This window comes from Coenobita brevimanus, chromosome 78 (assembly GCF_032717465.1).
Source record: "Coenobita brevimanus isolate Jiangsu-jjx chromosome 78, ASM3271746v2, whole genome shotgun sequence".
Taxonomy (NCBI): Eukaryota; Metazoa; Arthropoda; class Malacostraca; order Decapoda; family Coenobitidae; genus Coenobita; species Coenobita brevimanus.
The window spans coordinates 28,073,910-28,085,950 of NC_137031.1; positions in this window are offsets into that span (position 1 = coordinate 28,073,910).

Sequence of the window (12,041 nt, forward strand, 5' to 3'; positions counted from 1 at the left end):
GGGCCGTGTGCTCCAGCATAAGTTTAGTGCTGTTGTACTTGTTTGATAGGCAAGTCTCCATATGTCTACTATGGTCATAGGGTGTTTAGGTTTTTCCAGCTCATTCACTTTCATACTAATGCTAATATAATTATGAAGTGTTTGGTAGCTTTATTAGTGATGGTAAATGTTTATTCTAAACAAGGAAAATATTTTACAAGCTTGTGATCGTTTACAAATACGGCCAGAGATCTATAAAGCACATCAAGTACTGCAAGTATGCAGTGGATTGTCTGAGAAACAACTGTCAAGCATGTGATTATATAAACAGTAGTTTAACAGTCATAAGTGCAAAACAGAAAAATTATTAGAAACTGAACAATGTGAAGTGAACTTAACCTAGTAGCAGGAGGAATAATAATCAGTTAAAGCTTTGTGTGGAACAATCTTGGTCTTCTGTCCAATAAATGAAAGCATCTTCCATACTAATGTGGGCGCTCAGGGTGGCCTTTCAAACTGAAATAAAAACAAATAAAAATTATGGTTTGTAAACTACAGCAGGAATATAGTATGACAGAAAATACTACATATCAAGAAAATCCAGTCCCAGAAAATCCCTTGCGTGGTGATGAAGTCTGAGTCATCGCCGTTTAAAGATAGATAATCGGTGACACATGCATCAAGTTACTGCATGTGCAAAATACTCTTTTTTACTAAATTTTCCTGTAGAACTTCCTGGCTTGTGGACATACATAAATTCGGCAGCCTCTCCAAACCAATGACAAAGCACTTGCTCTTCACTCAGACGTGTTCCTAAGTCCACTTAAATAGGAGGTGGCTCATGGTCTTATGAGCAGAATGTCCCAGTCCGAGTCATGAACCTGCCGAAATTGCAGCACTGAACCACGAGAGATGATAGGGAGTTTCGATTATTTAAAGTAAAAGTGTCTTTTCATCTACGCATAAATACGAATCTGCCAGACTGTTTTAGCCAGGCATTGGGCCCTATACTCCAGATAGGTAATTTGGTACTGGTGGACTCATTTGTCATATCGTAGTTTAAACATAATTATTATCTTCCTAACTCAACTTACTTTTATTTTCTTTGGCTTGAAAGATCCTGAGAATGACTATTTGCTTTTTAATTAATTTGTTTTTCTATTTTATTAATCTAGTTATTTGGTGATGGCGGGCAATACACATTCTTGGGCGAATGCTTTGGCTTTTATGATTTACATCTGATCTACCCTCCTTCTAACTTTTCTCATACCACTGTCATTCAACACTCCCTTCTGTTTCAATTGTTTGTGTATGTGTGTGTGTGTGTGTGTGTGTGTGTGTGTGTGTGTGTGTGTGTGTGTGTGTGTGTGTGTGTGTGTGTGTGTGTGTGTGTGTGTGTATGTGTGTGTGTGTGTGTGTGTGTGTGTTCTTACCTAATTCTTACCTAATTGTATCTTTACAGGAATGAGTCAAGCTCGTACTGTCCCGTGTCTTAAACCATATTTATCGTACATATCCTTAAATTTGTGAATTGTTTTGGCACACACTATTTCATTCGGTAGTGCATTCCATTGATCAATTGCTATGTTTGGGAAACTGAATTTCCTTACGTCTTTATCACCTCTCTTCTTATGCAATTTTTTGCAGTGTCCTCTTGCTGATGCTTCTCCATATGTTAAGTAATCATTTATGTCTATTTTTCTCCTTTCCTGTGTGTGTGTGTGTGTGTGTGTGTGTGTGTGTGTGTGTGTGTGTGTGTGTGTGTGTGTTTGTATATAATTTTAAATGATGTCAATATTCCCATATCCACTAAAATTGATATCCCAGGTGTTACTCTAAACCCCAACCTAAGGTGGACAGCTTATGTTAAATCCCTTGCTAAAAATGCTTCCCAAAAATTGGGACTTATGTACAAAGTTCGTGAGTTCTTCACTGACGAGCAAATGCCCACAATATACAAAAGTCATGTGCGTTCTCAGATCGAATACTGCTCACCACTGTGGAGTGGATGTGGAATGGTTGCAATAAGGCAATCAATCAATCAATCATTTCCTGTGGCACCCTCGGGGATGCATAGGGCCTCGATGAACTCACACCACCACATCCTATCTTGTGCTAACTCCTCAAGATCTCCCCAACACTCATCTCCAGCTTCCCGTCTCATTGTCCTTACCCACGTCTCTTTTGGCCTTCCTCTACCTCTCCTACCAAGTGCCACCCACCCTGGTGTACCTCGTACTATTCCCTGTCTCCTATACACATGTCCTAGCCACTTCCATCGTGAGAATCTAACATATTCATCGATCGGCTGCACTCCCGTTATTTCTCTAATTCTACTATTTGGTATCCTTTCCTACCACTTAACTCCTAATATTCTTCTAAGTGCTTTATTTTCAAACACCAAGAATTTATTTTCCATAGTCACTGTAAGGCAGTTGAACAAAATTGAAAATAAAGCCATTGCATTAATCAATAATCCTGCCATCACGCAAGACCTTCCTCCATTATCAGAACTTAGAGATGTTGCTTCTTTAGCATTATTTTATAGATATTTTTACCGTAAGTGTTCAGACGAACTGGCTTCAATTGTTCCTCCCCTTCACATTTTCTTCCGAAATAGTCAAGCAGCTGGGAGCGCCCATGAACTCACACTCTCTCCCCCGCAATGCAGAACCTCTGCTTATCAAAATTCATTTATCCCCAGAACTACTACTCTCTGGAATTCACTTCCTGGGAGTTGATTCCCACAAACATTTAATCCACTTCAATTTAAATCCAGTTGTTATAAATATTTTATGAATGGAGAATGCCTTTAGGCACATGGACTTATTTTTTTATCCCTTTGTTTTTTCCTTCCTCCATTCATTATCTATCTATCTATCTATCTATATCTATCTATCTATCTATCTATATCTATCTATCTATATATCTATATCTATCTATCTATATATCTATATCTATCTATATCTACATCGACATCTATCTACATCTATATCTATCTATATCTATATCTATCTATCTATATCTAACTTTCTATCTATATATCTATCTATATCTATCTATCTATTTATCTATCGATCTATTTATCTATATCTATCTGTATCTATCTGTATCTATCTATCTATCTATCTATCTATCTATCTATCTATCTATCTATCTATCTATATATATATATATCTACATCTATTCCTTAATCTCTCTTTCTCTCTCTCTCTCTCTCTCTCTCTCTCTCTCTCTCTCCACACAGTCTACTGTATATTGCCCTCCTCCTAACCTATAGTACCAATATCAACTCCAGTTCCAGTTTCACTGTCTGTGCCTCGTATCACTCCTGCTTTCCTCCTAACATGAGCCATATCATTGTCAGTTACCAATCACTTCTGTCATCATCTGTGTCTTGTATCTGTCCTACTTCCTTCTAATCCCAATGTGACTTTTCCTCTTTTCACTATGAGGTCTTATTCTCCTTTGTTTTGGTGGTGCTTCTAAGTAAAAACTTAGAAATGGAGTAACAGTATTTCTCATCACTGTTGTTGTTTTGGCCCCAGGCTTATCTGGACGTGAACCTCATGAAATGCATGTTGAAACCGCTTTTGTCCTTCACTCCACCATCCTTCTTTTTTACAGACAAGGAGGGAGCTGAGGGACGCTTATCATACCCGGCCAACAAAGATTAGAGCCGCCAAGACATATTTGTGACACCACGTGAAGGCCTATTGCTCCAGAGACACTTTTCATACTTTTTGACATCAATGAGACTCACGTTACTCACTTGAGAAACTCAGTGAGGTTCATTATACGTCCCGCATCCCCTTCGTCCAGTGACTGCAGTGCGGCCATCTCCATGTCAGTCAGTGCGAACCCCCACACCTGATAAATAAGTTCGGAGACACACGGTTAGTCCTCGTTTAAAATCGCATCTACTTGCAGTCGCCCCTCTATATTTATGGAATCACCACTGGCTTGTCGAGTTATATGCTTTGTATTGAATCATCCCAAAATACACATATATCAGCTTTGGTGCATTATCAAAGGTTTTTAAGTAATTCCATAGTTAAACAAAGCTGCCTGGACCGTTCTGGAGGGCGTCGTTCATTTTCGGATTTTCACCATTCATGGGCATCTTAAAAATGCATCGCCAGCGATTATTTGAGTTGACTCTACCAGTCTTGTTGTTATGCTGTTGATAAACTACCATCTATTTACCACTTAATGCAGTCATGGCCGTGGTAGATGTGAGTTCTGAAGGTCTGATAAAGGTTATGCTGTGAACATTTTTGCTCTTTACCCTTTCCGTTAGATGATATGCTTTTAGAGTTTTGTTCAAAAGTGTCACCTAAACTGAACAGTATCTGAAAAATACTTAAATGACTGACAAAAATGTTCCAAGTCTTTTGATTCTAAAATCTTTATATACTGAGCATGAAATGCAATGTCTTGTACATAACACGGTAACTAATTAATGTGCCTTATTTTCAGCTGATCTGTAACTTTGACAAATAAAGTATTTCAGGCTTCAATTTGGTATTGCCTTTATGCATCGTTATTACTGTACTTCTATGTATTGATGTGTTAATTTATTAATTATACTAGTTTTATGTAAAGCTGGCCCAGATTTTCGTCTTTCGCAGTTATATCACGAAAAATGCACTGCCGTGGCTCTACATTCTTGTCTCAGAAATTTCTCGTGACTTACTTAATATTCTACTGCTAATATATTGCTACATCTCAGCGGCCAAGCTAGCACAAAAAAGCACGGTGGTCCAACGACGTACCGTTCATTGAGAAAGTGAAACAAAATTCCATGTATTTGATCCCTTCACTACAAGGGTGTCATTAAATTTGTAGTCATGATATCCCGATTTTTTTTTTTTTTTCAGCCTAGGATTGGCTGGAGTTGCCTTAGTATTGTCAGTAGCAGAGATCCTTCCAAAGATATTTAAAAATTCTTTTGGTGACAGCTTAGTTATGATGAAAAGATATTGTCCTTAACAGAGGAAATGATGTGCTACAAAACTGCACGTCAGAATAAATATAGCCATAATTTTCCCCGACACTGTACTCCTTGCCAGCCAGAATGTCCGTAGATTCACACCTGATATTCACCTCTAACTGCGTACGGCAATTTCCTGTTTACTGATTAATCTATGATATGCACCACGGTATGCTTACAGTTATTCATAAATTTTACTTTTTAAGTGGATGGTGACTAAGAAAGTGCTGCTCTACTGACAAGTGGGCTGGAGCAGAGTATGGCAGAGTTCCTTACTGAGTGATATAAAACAGCTTGGGTGTGGTCAGATTATCATGAAAAGATATCATTCTACTGAAGAAAATACTCAGTGATATGCCACAGAATTGCATACATCAATATTGGTTTTGATTCGAGTCGGGTTTGCAGACTTGGGAATGACGATGACGTTGAGCTGCAGCAGGTAGCGGATGAGCACCTGTGCCGGTGACACCTTATGGCCCTCAGCAATCAGCCCCACCACAGGGTCCTCCAGCGGTTGCTTCCTGTTGGCGGTCCCCGAGGGTCTGTCCAGAAAGTAAGGTTTGTAAAAGAAGTGTATTTATCTATTATCTGCTTTTATTTATTTATTTATTATTATTTTTTGTCTCATCAGGTGTGAAGCAGCCCGGGGCTAATATAATCTGTCCTGGCATTTAAGGCTAGGGAGACCAGACCCCTACCCCCTACATAGCATTATATGGGCAGTAAATCCCAACACTCCCTCGTTTGTAAAATCTTATGAGCCGTATTCAGCTGAAGCGTCATAATCTACCGTACATTTCGGGGCAAAGTGACAAACCTGCTGCCATCGATATTACTGGGTGAGCGAAAAAACTCCAGTAACAACTTAGAGATCAAATCTTTTCAAGGCTCTCATGGAGAATCCTTGTCTTAGTTTGCCTTTCTTTCATGTTCCCTTTTTTTCCCTCACAAGTCCACAATATCCTACAAAAAAATTCCCTATTTGTGCAGCGTTGCCAACTACAAATAGCGTTGCCTGAGGCACTCAGGACAAAAAGCAGGATGTTCTCGTTATAAAGCACATCTCTGACCCTGTTGTCATTAAGTCTACAGTATTCTTCAGAAAATGGGCTCTTAACCCCTGCACTACTAAGACTTCTAATCCATTCATGCTTCCACCAGACAATTTACTTAGCTCAAGACAGGTTCTTTATACTGAAGGGAAGTATCACATTAAATTGCCTATTCCTTGCCAGCACGTTCTCCCAAGCTCTCTTAAAATCGAGTAGAGGTAGCGTGAGTAAAACCTACACCTCCCATCATACTGAAGTTCCAAAGTTATTTTGCTGTTTATAAGGTGCTCTGCCTGTCACTCTGCAGAGAGAGTACAGTTGTTGTTGTTGTTGACTCACGCTCATCTGAACATAAACTTGATGGCCTGTGTGGACAGCAAGCTCAAGCTGCCCTTCTCATACAATCACAGGATAGGTAAGGAGCTGAGGCACATTTGTATAACCGGACCAGTTATTTCTGTGCCACTACGTGAAGGCGTCACTCTTCATCACCGAAACTGCAGTAAATCCTTCTTGTTATTCTAATTCTTATGCTAATATAATTTTAAGAACTCATTTAGTTCGATGGCATAAGTTTTCCTTTCATTCATGCAGAGAGCTATAGAATTTATGCAGCATAGGAAAAAGGTCTTGTACTGAAGAGATTATCCATCCTGTTTGAAAAATCTCTCTTACATTATACACAGAGTAATCTTCAGAAGGTATCCGGAATAAAATAAAAACTATTCCCGTGGAAAGTGGTTAAGGTTAAAGTATATGGCACTAGAATTTTCTTTACTGATAATCTACTGCTTGTTTTTGCGACTGATAGACCGTTCGGACGGGAATGCATTGTGGTCTACGCGCTCTGGTTCGAGTCCAAGAGATGACCAGAGGTTCTTCTATTATGTAAACGTTACCATGGGCGTAGGTTGGTCTCCTACCCTTAAATGATCTGGATTTAAGGGAACATAGCCTCGGATCCCTAAGCTGTGATGGGGCAACATGGGATTTAACAATTACTGTTTTATTATTTCTTTCTTTTTAGTATGGGCACAAATTCCACCTGTAATTTGCCGGAGAATACCAAGAGTCAGGCTCCTATGACTCATGTGAACGATATCTACCACTGTGTCAACACCCAGGTTCTTATGACTCGCTCTCAGGTAAATAAAATGGTTGGCGTTAGCTGGACTAAAATACTATAGGCTTCCCATCACATAAGAGGGTTAAAATTAAGGCTGATGTGTAACGGGTAAAATAAATAGCTTGATACGGTGTTTTAATAATCCCAAGCCAAAGAGGATAAGAGAAAAAACGTGGAGTGGTTATGAGCAGCTCACAGACCGATACGCTCCGTCCCAAGCAATCAATCAATCAATCATTTCCTATGGCACCCTCGGGGATGCATAGGGCCTCGATGAACTCACACCACCACATCCTATCTTGTGCTAACTCCTCAAGATCTCCCCAACACTCATCTCCAGCTTCCCGTCTCATTGTCCTCACCCACGTCTCTTTTGGCCTTCCTCTACCTCTCCTACCAAGTGCCACCCACCCTGGTGTACCTCGTACTATTCCCTGTCTCCTATACACATGTCCTAGCCACTTCCATCGTGAGAATCTAACATATTCATCGATCGGCTGCACTCCCGTTATTTCTCTAATTCTACTATTTGGTATCCTTTCCCACCATTTAACTCCTAATATTCTTCTAAGTGCCTTATTTTCAAACACCAAGAATTTATTTTCCATAGTCACTGTGCTGTACCAAGACTCGTGTCCATAAATTAAGATACTCCTAACCATTACCTTATAAAGTTTGATTTTTGTATGCACAGAGAAATTGTTATTATTCCAAATATTTTTAAGCATTCCCATTGCCTGATTAGCCTTCTTTAACCTTTCCTCGAATTCAAAGTTCAAAGAACCATCCTTGGCTAAATAAGTACCTAAATATTTAAACCTATCAATTTGCTTTACAACCATACCTCCAATTACACATTCCTGCGCATTTTCCATATTCATATTGATTATTTCAGTTTTTCCACAATTAATAACCAAACCCACCTTGCGACCTTCACTCACCAAACAGTCCAACACTCTCTGCATCTCTTCTGGGCCATCACAAATCAAAACTATATCATCTGCATAATCTAAATCCAAAAGTTTCCTGTTCTCTCCCCAAAGTATACCTGCACCGGTTTCTGTTCCAACGCGTTTCATAATGTAATCAATGACCAATATAAATAGTAAAGGCGATAGAACACCACCTTGAATTACTCCGGACTTGACTTCAAACGAATCACTCAGACAACCATCAACCATCACTTTACAAAATGTGTCCTCATGCATGTTCATAATGACCCTCACAAACTCCTCTGGTATTCCATAATGTCTCATGATCTTCCCCATAGTCTCTCTCGAAACACTATCAAAAGCCTTTTCAAAATCAACAAAACAAAGACTTAACGGTACTCTCATTTCATTAACTTGCTGCATCAAATGCCTAACTATAAAGATCTGATCATTGCAACCACGTCCCTTTCTAAAACCAGCCTGTTCATCCCTCAGAATACCCTCAACCACCGGCTCCAACCTATTTAACAACACTCTACTGAAAACTTTCAAAGCTATCGGTGACAAAGAGATTCCCCTCCAATTACCACATTCACTCAGGTCTCCCTTCTTCGGAACTTTAACAATTACACCATTCTTCCAAACTGACGGTAGTAACCCCGTCACCCATATCTTATTGAATAGCTTGGTCAAGATCATTATTAATCTATCCCCCTCCACTTTAAACATTTCCGGAAATAAACCATCCTCCCCTGGTGCCTTATTATTCTTTAACTGTTTTACTGCTTTCTCCACTTCTGCAAGCCTCAACTCTCCTGTTTCTATATTTAAATCTTCCTGAGCAGACGGTATATCCTCTTCTGGTGGTATTGGTCTATTAAGAACTGTCTCAAAATGCTCTTTCCATCTGTTTTTTAATATCTCCATCTTTGGTCAATAAATTTCCTTCCCTGTCTCTAACTGGTATTTCCTTGCGTTTACCTGCATTACCACTCAGTTCTCTAATCGATTCATATGCTATTCTTTGACTCTGTCCATTATTTTTGTTTATTAAGATTTCAGTCTCTGCAACCTTTTCATCCACACATCTTCTTTTATCTCTCCTAGCTAACCTTCTTACTTCTGAATTCAAACTCCAGTACGCAGCTCTTGCTAATTCAATCTCTCGTTCATCAACGCATTGCATCTCACTCCTCAATTTAGCCTCACCTCTCTTTTTTATCATATCCCACGTTTCCTCCGATATCCATTCCCAAGCAGTCATCATGATAACACTCGAGGCCCTTATCACGTGCTTTCCTTATCTTTGGAGTTTTTCCCACTTTCCTTTGAGTCATTGTCACGCATGGTTTTCTGGGAAGCACGGCCACTTCAGATTGAGTTCCCTCTTTTAATATGTTTCTGAGTCCGCTTCTCTCGATGATTCCTAATGGCAAGATAGATAATAATGATTAGGTCAGACGCTGACGAGATTATTACCCATGGAATTTTAACATTATAGCCCATGTCCGTTCCTTAGGCAATTAACACAGAATTTATTTACTTATTCATTCATATATATGGAGGGAGGGGTATTAGTCAATCTCTGCTCTCATCATTCATGGCAAACTGAACCATGTAACAGCTAGCACTTCGTAGCACGTGTTCTTTTGCAATTCATTATGATTATTGCACATAATTTATATTTTCCTCTTTTATTACTTAGATCTGTTTAATAACTATAGAGCTTGCACTAATAATGTGGAATATGATATCAAGGTGCAATATACTGTATAACTAAATCGCCTAGAAAGAAATATTACGAAATTTGTACCAGAGAAAATACGGATGAGCCTTGTTTGGAGGGATGTATTGTTCCAGACTGGCCACGAAGGCTGCGTCTTAGGCTTTGCTCACCTGTTACGCCACGCACTAGACCACTAAGGACGTCAAAAGATAACGTTAATTCCAATGTTGTTAACTGTGAATATTTTCCTCCTTGAATGATCTACGAATAGTGTCTCATGAGAGGTATTGGTGGTCGACTGGTTTGGGATGCTGCCTTTGTCAGAAGTGACGGGAGGTCGAACATTGGCTAAATTAGGGCTTAGTTTGATTACCTGAATTTAATTATAACGGATTTTCTTTTACTTCCACCAAACCTACTTCCACCATACCAACCCAAATGCCATTAAATACTCCTCCGCATATACCAAATTACCGGTAATGCATGAGATAGCGCTAGCACGTATTCAGTATGGACGGTGGGTGTTAATACTGAAGCGATTACAATTGAGAATATGTGCATGTAGAACTGGTGGGCCTCAGGGAAAGGGTTGTTAAGCTTATGACCAAAGTCGGACACGATGAGAAAATATTCGCCGATCAAAGACACTTGCCTCGTGAGGGCGCTAGATTACAACATACAGTATAAAATGGCTTTGTTTTTGACACACACTGAATGATAAGATATTCCACCATTTTTCAATTCTTCAGTACTGTGACTATTTTATCACTGTTACTTTAAGTAATTGCATTCAGGTTTAAAAAGGCCTCAGGTAGTGAAAGGGTTAGAACCAATCTTTCCTTTGGTTTCAAACGATTATCATCCTACTGAGAAGCAAATCTCTGCAATTATTATCAAGCAGTCAAAACACACACACACACACACACACACACACACACACACACACACACACACACCGCTCGCTGGTGCAGTGGTAACGTTCTCGCTTGCCAACTGGTGGACGGGAGTTCGCGCCTCGCTCAGGTTGCGAAAAAGTTTCACTGACGAAGTGGGTGATTACTGTCCCCCTTGAGCAAGGGGACGGGTGTGTGAAGGTCACAGCCTTGCCCTTAGATCGGACTATATGAGCTCTCAACTCCCTCCCGTGAGGGTAAAAGCTGACGATCACGACCATCAAGTGATCCTGACCGACCCGACCCGGTGAATTACACACACACACACACACACACACACACACACACACACACACACACACACACACACACACACACACACACTACAATGTCGTATGTTGTGTCACCAGTGCTTGTCGTTGCTGCTGTTTCGGCTGTTCTTTGTGACCGTACCATTTAAATGGCTTAGGCAGTGCATGGGGACATGTACAGAGAAAGAAATAAGTACCTTCCCAAAGTGTGACGAATACATAGCGGAAAAGTTGAACCATCTGAAAAAAGCACTAGTAGACACAGAGTTTTCATAGTATTTCGCCAATTGTTAATTTCCTTCAGACGGAACTGGGAAGATGGTTCTTTGACTACAGTTGTGGACATAAGTACCGATTTACTTCTTCATAATAAATAACTACACACCACTCAAAGACAGCATACCTCCGCCAATACCTAGAGCAAACAACCCACATCACAGCCAAAAATTAATAGGCTCTTTGTTGGCCCATGATTCACATACCCACAAAATTTCACTGAAATCTATCTGTAACTCTTTTGTTCACAGAGGCAACGAGGTACTGAACATTATTTCCTGAAACCCCGAAGTACGACCCTCGGAGCCAGAAAAACTTCTTGAGATATTCAGTCATGTAATATATTTTCCCACACGTACAGAAATACGAGATGGCAGAGGGAGTTTCATGGACCGTTAGTGGGCCTCGTCAAAGTTGCTGAAGTCTATAGACAAGGAACAGAACTCTGAGGGACATAAGATGAGGCTTCATTAAAGTAGTTAATGTCTACGAGAATGAAGTATCTTGTGTTCGATAATGTTAGTGAGTGACAGAAGGACAGGGTGACAGTTCTGTCAGGACGCTAAAATATCTTAACACACTACATAATAGCTAGTGACATGTATGCTGTTAATATGTAATACAGAGATTTGAGAAAAGTCGTGCCTAAATTCGAGTGAGCTGGAGGAAAGAACAGTGGAGATCCTAGCTAGAGAATATCCACTGCTGTTTCTCGAATTTAGGCACGACTTTCCTCAAACATATTAACAG